The sequence below is a fragment of the Ambystoma mexicanum genome, chromosome 4q (genome assembly GCF_040938575.1).
Source record: "Ambystoma mexicanum isolate Mex_15411 chromosome 4q, UKY_AmexF1_1, whole genome shotgun sequence".
Lineage (NCBI taxonomy): Eukaryota > Metazoa > Chordata > Amphibia > Caudata > Ambystomatidae > Ambystoma > Ambystoma mexicanum.
In genome coordinates, this window is record NC_090928.1 from 366,418,948 (window position 1) to 366,433,647 (window position 14,700).

Consider the following 14,700-nt stretch of genomic DNA (forward strand, 5'->3'; position numbering starts at 1 on the left):
TACTTTAGCATGGGGATTTCTTTTTTCTTTATTTCATAGCTATTATTATTCTATAATAATTCACTGTAGGATGCACACACACACACACACACACACACACAGCATCTGTTGCATGCCCATAGTGCTTTCATTCAAAGATCTTGGTAGGAAACATTTGAGTGACAACTATCATAAAACAATCAAAGATTGTGCCTCAGAAAGAGAGGCTGAATCACCCTTGCCAACGTGTAAACAATGCAACGTGCCCGAATCGGATAGATCCTACGAGCGGTGTAACAAGCAATTGTTCCGTTCTAGGGCCCGATAAAAGAGCGACAACAGAGCAAGGACAACAGAGACAGAGAGGATGTTGGCTTATCCATCTGGAGAAATAAAACATTTGCAATAGTCAAAGCGGAGTCTGAGATTAGGTCACATACCTATAGTTGAGTAAGCAGTAATGGTGCTAACTGGTTTGCTTCCAGAAGATAAGCAACACAGGGCATATGGGCCCTTCCTGTAGTTTGGTTGGGCTCTTTCAGAGAAAGCACACATGACAGTGTGTAGATATTTCATTCACTATGCATATTTAAATTTGTAGGAACAACTCCATTGTCTCCATCTGAGGTGTAAAGAACACTCAGGAAACCATTTGTTAACAATATGCACAGTGGTCTAGCAACTGACAATATATATTACATACAACTCTGATGCAAAGATAAAGAACTCCAATATTGATAGTTTTTTCAATTGAAGTTGTACTGTATGTCCAAAAAAAAGAATGATGCATAAAATGTAGCACACAGTAGATAATGTATATGGCATTATAGAACTATGTCATTTAATTATCTATGGGAATAGGTGAATTCTCAGTCAGTATCTCTTATAATTGAATTACATACATTTTTTTTATTTATTGTATAGTACAATTCAGCAATGTAAAAGCTTTTTGTACAAATTACCATCCATAATCGGTTTACATTTTTCAAAAATAGTAGAAATGTGACAATATTGATACACACATATATGAATAAATATCAGATAAAATGACAACATCATAATGTATCAAAAAGAAAATAGTTTCAATGATCCCTCATTTATAAATTAAAATACCATTGGCAATAGCAAGATTATACACATATATTCCAATGTTTTCAGTACGTGGACTTGAAATTTAACTAATTAAAGGCATGGTCTAGTAAAAAAATGTATTTAAAAAATAGATAGGCAACATAAAAAAAAAATACTAGCATTCTCTTTTTTAAAACTTCCTATGTAAAATTTTGAGCTATTCAAGCTCAAAATTCGCAAAAGCAAGCACATGGGCGCATCCATTTTGTGAAATGGATGCCCGCCTGTGCTGGCTTTTGCTTTTGCGGCACTAATGAAGGAAAAGCCAGCCAGCTGTAGTAAACAAAAGCTACCGCTGGGTGGCTTTCCCTTCATTAGTGCTGTACGCGGAGGACGGGGACCGGAGACCAGAGCAGGAAAGCTGCAGCTGAATCTCGGTAAGTGCTATTTATTTTTTTTAAAAAATAAGCACTAGCTGCGGTTTTTTTCTAAGTTTTCCGGGCTGGGGGAGCCCGGAAAACTTAGAAATAAAACCGCAGCTTTAAAAAACGTTGTATTTATGTTTGCGGTCACTTTTGAAGTGACCGCAAACATAAATACAACGTTATTGTGTTGGAAAACGCTGCGGTTTTTCTTTCCAAGTTTCTCAGGCTCCTCCTCCTCGGAGCCTGAGAAACTCGGAAAGAAAAACCGCAGCGTTTTCCAACACAACCGCGTTGTTTCTGCCTGAATCTGCTTTCCCATTTGGGGCTCTCGGGCTCCCCATGGGGAGCCCGAGAGCCCCAAATGGGAAAGCAGATTTAGGCAGAAACAACGCAGCATTTAGCATTTCCCATTTGGGGCTCTCGGGCTCCCCACGGGGAGCCCGAGAGCCCCAAATGGGAAATGAGCTGTAGGCTGAAACACTACGCGGCATGTAAACACAACCGCGTTGTGTTTCTGCCTGCTGTGGCTTTCACTTTGGGTCTCCGGTGCTCCCCTGGGAGCACCGGAGACCCAAAGTGATAGCCACAGCAGGCAGAAACACAACGCAGTTGTGTTGGAAAACGCTGCGGTTTTTCTTTCCGAGTTTCTCAAGCTCCTCCGAGCCGGAGGAGCCTGAGATACTTGGAAAGAAAAACCGCAGCGTTTTCCAACACAATAACGTTGTATTTATGTTTGCGGTCGCTTCAAAAGCGACCGCAAACATAAATACAACGTTTTTAAAGCTGCGGTTTTATTTCTAAGTTTTCCGGGCTCCTCCAGCCCGGAAAACTTAGAAAGAAAAACGCAGCTAGTGCTTATTTTCTTTTTTTAAATAAATAGCACTTACCGAGATTCAGCTGCAGCTTTCCTGCTCTGGTCTCCGGTCTCTGGTCCTCGTCCTCCGTTACAGCACTAATGGAGGGAAAGCCACCCAGCGGTAGCTTTTGTTTACTAAAGCTGGCTGGCTTTTCCTTCATTAGTGCCGCAAAAGCAAAAGCCATCACAGGAGGGCATCCATTTCACAAAATGGATGCGCCCATGTGCTTGCTTTTGCGAATTTTGAGCTTGAATAGCTCAAAATTCTACATAGGAAGTTTTAAAAAAGAGAATGCTAGTATTTTTTTTTTATGTTGCCTATCTATTTTTTAAATAAAATGTTTTACTAGACCATGCCTTTAAGTTCAATCCTCCCCCAATATGTTAAACATGAGCTCAAGCCTCCCCCACATTTTAGTCAGATGGTAAATCAACCCCACTTGGTTTCTTCAAAATAATCTGGCCGTACATTGTCAATGTTAGGTTAACATGCATCAAAGTCACTAGCCAAGAATGCAAATCTTCTTAATTGGGTCAAAGTGCTTGGCAGTTTCAAGTTCACAAACCCCACGAAATGCACAATATCGTTACGGTCTATCAAGAACCATTCGTCCTCCGAGCACCTCCAACGTGGGTACGGTGTTACATTTTATACGGACGTATTTGGTGATCCAATTATTCAGATAGGTGGTGAAGATTGCACCAGGACGAGTATGGTTAATAAATTGAAGTACATATTCACCAGCCAAGGATTTAGTAGATGAGTTCATTAAATATTGTTCGGTATCAAGGTTCTATCCCTTTTTTGTGTGATTTGGAGTTAATTTACTCAATGATGGATGATCAGTGACTGATGTCCTAGCGCATAAACCAAGTAAAGTGTTCAGTATAGAGTTGATGTTTATACAATTTATGGAAAGTTAGAAGTTTAACCTGAGATAAAAGTCCATGTATACATGATAGTGAGTTAGGAGGGGCATGCATAATCTTCAGAAGTTAAGTCTGTTGCTCAGCATAGCACTATATATCATCATCAAATACTTTTATTTCGGCATCGCCATAAAAAGTGTAACACAACAATCGCAATAAATACATAAATTCATAAGTACATTCTTGATATAACAGAATGAAAAAGATTACATAAAAAAGATCGTCCCGTTTGGGTCACTGTGCCTTAAAAATACTGGAGCTCACGGATACCAGTTCCAATCCTTACAGGACTGAAAGTAGTCCAATCATTCTTTAGCCAGCACTTATACCGTCTGGGTGGTTTTAAGGAACTTATTTCTAAGCAATCCGGCACGGTGAATGTAAGTCGCAAATGCAAAGGTCACCATCTTGTCGGCTGTGCTCCTGGACATTAACAGTGCATCATATACATGTCTGACATTGTATTTCAACACAACAGGCTTCAATACATGTTTTCTAAGTCCTGAGTAGTATGGGCATAAGAACAAGGACTGCACAATGTCTTCCCTGCCAAGGGTGCATCCATTGCAAAGATCGGAATCAATTACGTGCCACCTAAAGAGTAGCGCGTTTAGGGCAAACATTTGCCTACCGTGATCTTATGATAGGGGTGGTGATGTTGTAGTCTTCCTTGCCTAGGATTGGCTTGCATCGTCAGTATTCCCTTGTCTGGACTGTTGATGTGAAGTAGCTATCGATATTGCATTGGGATTTGAGCCAATATCTCTGCTTAACCTGGGCTTTCATCTGCAAAGTTATTAGTTCCAGACTGTACCCCAATTGCAGCATGCCCAGTGAGCTCAATTCTTCCCTCACATGCGTACACCACGGAATGGTACCACGACCTCGGTGCTGCAATACATCACACATGGCGTCTCTATATTTAGACAGTTCAGGAGTTGCCCAGAGTCGTATCCAATGAAATGTGGGTCTAGTGGCCAATACATCTGCCACCAATGGCTGCGTTAATTCGATATTCAAAGACATGGTCGGGGTGCTTTTTGGTGCCTATAGTATTTATTTTAAAAAAGCATTTTCATTGGTTTGCAATTGCAAACAATTAACATAGGCCCAGATATCGGCTCCATAAAGTGCAGCTGCACTTGTCTGCACATTGTAAAGTTTAAGAGAGGGAGACAGACCACTGCCACCGAACGAACTGGCAAGCTTTAACAAGGCATTGCTTGTTCTATCCAGTGTAGTGACTGCCTTCTCTACCTGAGCACACCATGTACCTTTGGCTGTGAATCTAATACCCAGATTATCACTCAAAGGTATCAACCTCCTCAATAGGTGATCCCGCCTATCGTCACCTTCAACCTAGGTCGCTTCTTACTGTTAAGACGGCCCAAATACCATGGCTTTGGTCTTTGAGATGTTAATAGTGAGGCCACTGTCAATGCAGCCTTTACGGAAGGTATCAATTTGCCATTTTAGATCTGCCAGAGTTTTGGGAATCAAAATGGCATCGTCGGCGAAGAGCAAGAGGGGTATGAGGTCAGAGCCCATTCTAGGTGCATCCGTTTCTACCTGAGATAGAGCCAAAATCAAATTATTGATGTATATGAAAAATAATGTAGGTGCAAGTACGCAGTCTTGGCGCACGCCAAAGCTTGATGTCAATGCGGCGAGTCATATTACCTGCCAATTTCCACCTTACCCACCCAGTGTTACCGGTGTATAGGCTCAAGATGGAATGCAAGAGACCTGTTGGTCCCTCCAGAGTTTGTGGCAGGGAACACCATCAAATGTAACTCTGATGTCGATAAAGATGGTGTAAAGATTACATTTCCTCAGGGCACCATATTTAAGGTGGATCAAAAAGAATGTAAAGCCCTGGCCACTGTACTCAGGTCGGGTTAAAACCCGCTTGGAGGTGGCTGATTGCAGATGACTCCTTTGCTCATGCAACCAAGTGAGACAAAAGTGTACATGCAAATATTTTCCCAGAGGCATCAAGCAGTGATATTGGCCTATGATTTACAGGCTCGTCCCACCCTCCTTTCTTATACACCGGGATTATAATTGCTTCTGTCCATGATTTGGGTGCTATTCAATCAGTGCGTAGTAAATAGCACATAGTACAGGGGGTCCAGATGTCACCTTCCTTCCTAAAGAGATCAACAGGTATATTGAATTAAGTTCAAAGTAGAGAAAATCAAACTCAATGGGAATAGTAAGCCATAAATTAAGAAAGCGTATTAGGCACTGACGGTCGAGTTTTGAAACTACATGGGTGCTTCATAGTCCATATCTCCATGAACTCAAAGTCTGAACTGTGTACCATTCAAACATTCACAGCTTTTCTGAATATATAAATGTTTTCAAAGTAAATAGTTTCCAGCTTTTACTTGGTAAACCCCCACGTTTTACATTTGAGGCAGGGGCGTACCCTACTCAGTTTCTTTCCCAATTGTAACCCTATGTTACACTAGTAGCTGTTGTGGAGTGAAGACGTACAGGCAGAATACAGTAAGTACCTTGCCTATAGATGATTTACAATACAGAGGGAATATATATAGGGCATATCCACGCGTAATTACGACATTACTACCCCGTCTCCCGTCCCGTTCATTGCTTTTTGAAATAATACACAACCGATGAATGCATCCATCCACAGATCTGTCAGAATATCTTGCCCACGGTCAAGTTGAATTCAAGACTTCTCTCTCTCTCTCTCTCTCTCTCTCTCTCTCTCTCTCTCTCTCTATATATATATATATATATATTCCTGGGGTTCAGGCCTGGCTCTAGGAGCCCACCACTGGCTGAGTCAAGAGCACGGAAACGGGCAAATCAAAGTAAATGCACAAAAAGGAAAGAAAATAAATGGTGGCCCGGGTGCCATGGCAGCATTTATTGTATTTGCATTTTATGCATTTATTTCCATTTTGCCAATCACTCACCTGACATGCAAGTACTAATCCCTATCCCTTCCAATCACTCCCCTGACATGCAAGTGCTAACCCCCATCCCTTCCAATCACTCCCCTGACATGCAAGTGCTAACCCCCATCCCTTCCAATCACTCCCCTGACATGCAAGTGCTAACCCCCATCCCTTCCAATCACTCCCCTGACATGCAAGTGCTAACCCCCATCCCTTCCAATCACTCCCCTGACATGCAAGTGCTAACCCCCATCCCTTCCAATCACTCCCCCGACATGCAAGTGCTAACCCCAATCCCTTCCAATCACTCCCCCGACATGCAAGTGCTAACCCCCATCCCTTCCAATCACTCCCCCGACATGCAAGTGCTAACCCCCATCCCTTCCAATCACTGACCAGACATGCAAGTGCTAACCCCCATCCCTTCCAATCACTCCCCCGACATGCAAGTGCTAACCCCCATCCCTTCCAATCACTCCCCCGACATGCAAGTGCTAACCCCCATCCCTTCCAATCACTCCCCCGACATGCACGTGCTAACCCCCATCCCTTCCAATCACTCCCCCGACATGCACGTGCTAACCCCCATCCCTTCCAATCACTCCCCCGACATGCACGTGCGAACCCCCATCCCTTCCAATCACTCCCCCGACATGCAAGTGCTAACCCCCATCCCTTCCAATCACTCCCCTGACATGCAAGTGCTAACCCCCATCCCTTCCAATCACTCCCCTGACATGCAAGTGCTACCCCATCCCTTCCAATCACTCCCCCGACATGCACGTGCTAACCCCCATCCCTTCCAATCACTCCCCCGACATGCACGTGCTAACCCCCATCCCTTCCAATCACTCCCCTGACATGCAAGTGCGAACCCCCATCCCTTCCAATCACTCCCCCGACATGCAAGTGCTAACCCCCATCCCTTCCAATCACTCCCCTGACATGCAAGTGCTAGCCCCCATCCCTTCCAATCACTCCCCTGACATGCAAGTGCTACCCCCATCCCTTCCAATCACTCCCCTGACATGCAAGTGCTAACCCCCATCCCTTCCAATCACTCCCCTGACATGCAAGTGCTAACCCCCATCCCTTCCAATCACTCCCGTGACATGCACGTGCTAACCCCCATCCCTTCCAATCACTCCCCTGACATGCACGTGCTAACCCCCATCCCTTCCAATCACTCCCATGACATGCAAGTACTAACCCCCAACCCTTCCAATCACTCCCCTGACATGCAAGTACTAACCCCCATCCCTTCCAATCACTCCCCTGACATGCAAGTACGAACTCTCCACATTACGATTTCAAGTTCCTAAAAATGTATGCAGGCACCAACCAGTGGCGTAACATAAAATGTGGGGGCCCCCCAGCAAGCCATGCTGTCGCCCCCCCGCCCAACTCGGCAACAAATCACGGGTCACGCCACACTCTGGGCCGGCCTAGATTGTCACACTTGCACAATATAGACGAATGTGCTGCTGAAGGGGTATGTCACACACTGCACTAGGAGAAAGATATAAATATGTATTTTAATGCAATATACAGCACACTTTCTGAGAAGAATTGGCTATAAAGCCACAGTGTTTGCAATTGTTTTGTAGGGTAACACAAATCCAATACATGTAAGTCGCCAACAGTGCACAGGAACATTAATGCTTTGTTATTAAAAAATGCCATGCCACAATGAAAACATGTCCAACTGGCTGCACAACGTAGACCAGTGTAGACACGTAATAACTTTACAGTAAAGCATTCCAGGCCACATTTAGACATACCTAGACTGGTTGCACCAAAAAGCCAGTCAAAGCAATAACACTCATCAAGAAGAGAGCACACATTAAAGCCTGCTTCTCCGCGGCCTCTACCAACACGGCCGGCTCTTTAAAATCTGCAAGGAACTGGTCAATTCCTGTTGCGGTCTCTATCGCTCCTGTTCCCTCCAAGGCCCTCTGTACGGCTCTGGCCTCTCACTTCTCTAAATCTCAGGACATCCTGTCCGCTATCTCCTCTTCCTCTTCCTCTCCCTCTCTCGGCCGCCTTTGGCCATCTCTACCTCTCCTCCTCCTTTTTCCTCTTTCTCTCTCACAACACCTGACAAGTTTTCTAGACAAGTATGTTCTATGAAAGTGTCGTCCAAACAGGTGCTCCCCTTCTCCTCCAGAACCATCAAGGACCATATTGACACCCTTGTTCCAGCCTTCACTGATTTTTCTAATCACTCTTTAGTTACTGGAACATTCCCCTCTCCCCTTAAGCACTCCCTTGTGCACCCACTTCTCAAGAAGCCGTCTGCTGATCCAAACTATTGCCCAATATCCATCACCCCTTTCTTGGGAAAACTCTTGGAAAAGCTTGCCATCTCCCAGCTTACTCCCCACACTGAATCTGTTGGTTGTCTCCATGACCATCAGTCTGGCTTCAGATCTGCCAGAGGCATGGAAACTTCTCTCCTGAACACCCATGAAGATCTGCTCTCTAACCTTCATTCCAGCATTCCTTCGGTCCTCAGCCTCCTTCTTTCCTCTGCTTTTGACACAGTCAACAACGCCATCCTGATCAATCGACTCCGTGACAACCTGGGCATCACGATCAGGCCCTGGAGTGACTGACCTCCTTCCTCATGGACTGGTCCCAATCTCTCTGCCACCTCTCTCTATCTGTGGCGTTCCCCAGGGCTCTATACTCTCGCCCTGGTTTTTCAACCTCTACTTGGGCCCTTTGGCCCACCTGATCTCTACCTTGTCCTCTAACTTTCAGTGTTATCTGGATGACTCAGCTTTCCTTCAGGCTCTCCTCAGCCTCCTCTCCTCTCTCACTCATTCCTGATTGTCTATCGGCGATTCATGATTGGTGTGCCTCCAACAGTCTCTGCCTTAATGCCAGTAAGACGGAGATCCTTCTCATTGGGACCCTGGCACCAGCTTTTCCTCTCTCACTCTGGCCGCCTGCCGTGGGCCCTCTTCCTTCACCTTCCTGCGAGGCAAAAAACCTTGGTGTCATCTTCTATGCCACTCTCTCTTTCTCTCCTCACATCTCGGATGTCACCAAGAAGTTCTACTACCAGCTGCTCCTCCTCAAAGGGACTCTTCCCTTTCTCACTTTCCACCAGAAGCTCAGTGTCTCCAGAGCCCTGGTTTTCTCTAGGCTGGACTACTGCAACTGCCTCTTTCTCATTCTGTCTTCCCCTACTCTCCGTCATCTGCAACTAACCCAGAACAGGACTGCAAGACAAATCCTTGGCCTCAAGCCCAGGGATAATATCTCTCCAGCCCTGAAATTTCTCCACTGGCTCCGGTGGCTGCAAGGCTCAAGTTCATGACCCTTTGCATTGTCCACAAGGTTTTCTGGGGCTGGGGCCGGCACTACATCCAACGCTCTGTTCTAAAATACCTTCCTTCTCAAGACCTCCGCTCAGCTACCTCCATCTCTGTAAGGGTTAGACGCTTCTCCAGGCAGAGAGTGGGGGGTAGATCTCTCTTCTCTGCTGGTGCCTCCCTCTGGAATGGCCTCCCCGTCCCTTCAAACTTGAGCCGGACCTTCTGAAGTTTCAGAAGCAGCTCAAAACGTTCCTTTTGTCCTCTGCTTTCTCTCTCTCCCTCCCCTGCTGACCTACCTGTCTGCTGTACCGACCGGTTGCTTGGATCCCCTTAGAGTCTCTCTGAGTCCAGGCTCTTTCTTGATTGGTCACCCTTGCACTGTCTCCGTGCCTACAATGCACTTAGGGGCTGTAACTGTAACCCTGCAGCCCCTTGTTCTCCTTGCACTAACCATAGCTGGCTGCCCTGGCTGCATTTACTCAGAGCATTGCAGCCCTGTTTTCCCCTCTCCTCTCCCTTGCACTTCCCCCTCCCTTTCCTCTTGCAACTCTTGTTCTCACAATGACACAGGGCCTAGTGAGATTGTTTGTCTTGTCCTCCCTCTATCTTCTCTCCCTTGTCTTGTCGCGCATAGAAACACTTGTGTACAGGCGCGTTTTAAAATACTTTTATCATATCATTTTATCACGGATGCCCAGAAAAATATACAATGCTGCAGTAAGAAATGGCTAGACTGGCAGCACCCAAATGCCAATCTAGCCAGGTAATTACACTTAGCAGGACTGCTTTATCAGAAATTCCCAGTTAAAAGAAAGTCATACCAAACTGAGGAATGACTAGACTGGCTGCACCAAAATGCCTCTTTAGCCACTAATACCACATATCATGCCTGCTTAGCCTGGACATGGACATCCATTATGATTTATCGCACACTCCCGCCCCCCACCCATCCCCTCTCCCTCCCAGCCCTTCCTTGTCCCAGAGCTTACGTATGAGGCTCCTTGCCTCATAGGTAAGTACTGGGATGAGGAAGAGTGGGACTAGGAGTAATGAAGATTACAGGTAGCTAAGTCAGGCATTACCTCCATGTACCTCTACCTCATCCCAGTACTTGTGTATGAGGCAGAGTACACAAGTACTGCCTCATACATAAGTACTGGGACGAGGAAGAATAGGGCTAGGAGTAATCAAGGAATTAAACAAAAGTAGTGGCGCAACACCATTGAGTTGACTGGGCTTCAGCAGTCCCCCCCTGACATTTTGGGCTATGTTGACTCGACCTGGCTGACCTTTAGAGCAGTTGCCGGACAGAACAGGACACAGATGTTAAACGGCACCTGGGTTTTGCTGTTAATAAGGGTCCAGCAATTACCACCGTAAAGCATTTCACTGCTAGTACCTGAATTCAAATGCCACATTTTTTAGGCAATTTAAATCGCAATATGGGTCTAGTACTTGCATGCCAGGGGAGTGATTGGAAGGGTAGAGAGGGAATAGGAGACTTAAAGGAGAGAGTTAACTACAAATGCCTTAACAATCAAGCACCGCCATACCTTACTGATACGATTAGCAGAAAAACTTCTCTCAGACCGACCAGATCAGCTAATTCCAACCGCCTCCTAGTACCACGCTTTAAACTCTCCACTATTGGGGGACATAGCTTCGCAGTAAAGGCAGCTCAACTGTGGAATTCCCTGCCTTCCGGCCTTAGAGAATACCCATCCTTCACCAAATTTAGACAGAACATGTCCGACTGGCTGAAAGAAAATGATAAGTAAATATCCTGATAACCATGCACTTGACTGTGTATACTTTTCATCATTGTATATTCTTCTGTATATTGATTTTCTTACTATGTGTTAGTCCACATTGGACACTTTCTCTGCTTTGCACCTGGATTACTTTGTATCTGTGCCGCTTATTTAATTTACACTGTATCTATTCCTATGCATTTTATGTATCTATGTAACCAAGCTGAACGTATCCTTTATATCTTGCGCCCTGATGCCCCAGGGTATGGTGCGCATTATAAATAAAACAAACAAACAAACAAACAAACAAACTGCTTGTAACATTGAAGCTGCACTAGAATAGTCTCGTTAAAATGCGTAAAGAAGTTAGATGCCCCCACACAAATAAGTTCGCCTCTCCCAACATTTGAAGGGCTAGCCCCCCGGAATGTAGGTTTTGTTGTGCCCCTGTACACAAGCATACACACCATTCACCAGGTACACACCCAGCCATCCATACATTTAAGTGTGCACTCTTTCACCCTACAGGCGCACCCAGGCAACCACCCATACATTTAAGTGTGCACCCTTTTACCGTACACGCACACACGCACACCCACCGACCCATACATTTATGTACACCCTTTCACCATACACTCACACAGGCAGCCACCTATACATTTAATTGTGCACCCTTTCACTCACAAACCTCAGAGAGACTAGAGGACATTTTATATAGACCGCTTTTGAACAGCCCTCTTAAAATAACAATACAATATCATTTGTTGAAAGGGTCACTTGCTAACCCAAAACCATTTGTGTCTGCCCAGTCTTATGTGTTAGTATCTATTGAATCATAACATACAATTCCAATTTATTTTTTTCCTTTTTTTTTTGTCAAAATCTTTTTTATTGAAACATCAATTCACATTGAAATCTTTAACAGTATAAACAGTGGCAAGGATATTTGGATGCAGTTCAACAGTACATCAATATTCACCTGCCAAGAACTCAACGAATAGCGCTGAGACCAATTAATTTAACAGTGGGTTGACATTTCATTTTGATCATTATAGTTCATTTGTGACATCATTGTTACTCTTGGGGATGTATTGCTGCAGTTGTATGTAGTCCGGGTGTTGTTCTAGTGTCCGATATTATCCTGTTCTGGTGCTAGGTCAACCATGTCCCTTGTTTGTACTGGGATTCTCATGACTGGAGAAGGCATTTGATCAGTCTTGGTTGGAAGAACATATGTTCCTTTTCTTCCACATGGTCTAGAAATGGGCCCCAGATTTGTCAGAATTTGTCCGTTCGATTCAGTAATGTGGCTGTTAGTTTCTCCATTCCCAAGAGTTCCCAGACCTTGACCCACCATTGTGCAATACAGGTGCCCTCAGGCTCTTTCCAAAAGTGCACGCGCGTAATACGTGCTGCCATCAGTAGTTGAGTGATGAGCTGCGCTCTAGGGCCAGATTGCGGGTATGATCCATCCTCAGGGGAATCTCCCAAGACCATCACTATTGGGTCCAAGGGGAGGAGGGATCCGCAGATGTCTTTAATTTTGGAGAGAATCTCCAACCAGAAAGATTGAATGGTCGGACAGGGCCACTACATGTGACCTAGGTCTCCTTTTGCCCCGCACCCGTGCCAACAAGTGTCAGGGTAGTCAACATTCATAGCATGCAGTCTCTGTGGTGTGAAATACCATCTGTACCATATTTTGAGTGCGCATTCCCTCACCGTCGTGCATCTGGAGGACTTGTGTGCTCTGGCCCAGATTCTCTGCCATGACTCAGGAGAAATCTCTTTCCCCAGCTCTTTCCCCCAAGATACCATGTACGGCAGATCCTCCTCCTCTCGGGCTATTTCTGTAAGACGATAGCACGTAGCTACATTATGGGCATGTTGACCTTCTATCGCAGTTAGTTCTAGGGCTATGGGGGGGTCTGCTGGCTGCTTTTCTAACTAGCGGGTTGGTGATCCAGTGCCTAAGTTGAATGTATTTAAACCTTTCAGATTCTGGGAGGTTACATTTCTCCTTGCATTGAATAAATGTTAAGGGGACACCGTCAGCGAATGTCTCATGCAGCCTCAAGATTTTAGTTCCCGACCATTTATGATAAGATCTAGGTTGAAGCCACGGGCTAAAGACAGGGTTTTGTGTGATCGGAGTCATAGGGCCCAGACCCGGGGTCAGTCCTCTTAAGGTGAGCTGTCTGTCCCAGCATCTGAGTGAGGCGCTCGTGGTTGGGAGGAGTGGAAGTTGTGAGACTTGCGCTTCCCGCGGCAGGAAAGGGAGGTGAGATAGGGGGGCCACAGTGAATGTCTGTTCTATGTCTCGCCATTTGGGGGGGGTCCTCTTGGACCGCCCAGACCAGGATAGGGGCTATCTGAGATGCACGATAGTATCTTACCGTAGATGGGAGCCCTAGTCCACCAAGCTGCCTACTTCTGATGAGGATCTTGCGCTGGATTCTAGGTGTTTTACCTTGCCAGATAAATTGGCATATGGCTTTCTGAAGGTCTTGTAGGTCTCACTCTGGGATATAAACTGGGAGCGCCTGAAATACGTAGAGAAGGCAGGGTAGTAGAGTCATTTTAACAGCTGTCATTAGCCCCAGGCAAGAAATCTCCTGGGGCCCCCATTTTAGTAGTGATTCCTTAGCTTCTTTAAATAGCGGGGGAATATTAGCCTTCACCAGCCCAGAGTAACTTGCAGTCAAGTGCACTCCTAAGTATGTTATTTTGGAGGTTACCCAGCTGAGGGAGAATTTATTCTGTAAGGCGTTTAGCACCTCGGGGGTTTGGGACAGGTTCAGCCCCTTTGATTTGGCTGCGCTTATTGAGAAGCCCGAGATCTGCCCAAATCTATCCAGCAGAGCCATGAGCGGAGGAACTGAGGTCTGGGCCTCTCGCAGAAAGCAGAGCACATCGTCTGCGTATAAGGCCACTTTGTGAGTCTGATCTTTTAATTTGAACCCTTGGATTTCAGAGTGTAGGCGGATATGGTGGGCTAGCGGTTCCATTGCAAGCGTGAACACCAAAGGCGATAGTGGACAGCCCTGCCTGGTCCCTCTGGCAAGAGGTACCCGCGGAGTCCAATGGGCGTTGACTCGAACCTGGGTGGTGGGGATCTGGAGGTTGGCCAGTATCAGCTTGGAGAAGTGCGGGCTAAACCCAAAGCCCTTCAGGACAGAGTGTAGGTAATTCCATGACATGCTGTCAAACGCGCGATGGGCATCTAATGACAGTAGGGAGAGCGGAGCTGAAGTAGAGGGGGCGAGGGCTATCAGATCAATTGCTCTTCTGATATTGTCATGGGCTGATCTACCCCGAATGAAACCCGTCTGGTCTCGATCTATTAACTTAGGTAATACTTCCCCCAGACGACGCGCTATGATTTTACTGAAGATCTTACTGTCGGTATTAAGCAAAGCTATGGGCCGATAGGAGGCT

At 45.7% G+C, this 14,700-nt stretch overlaps 1 protein-coding gene across 1 annotated transcript in view; it reads left to right on the top strand.

Annotated features, from left to right (window-relative positions):
- Positions 1–14,700, top strand: part of NLRC4 (NLR family CARD domain containing 4) — a 421,041-nt gene that overhangs the window by 101,565 nt on the left and 304,776 nt on the right. The gene's annotated exons all lie outside the window — the stretch shown is intronic.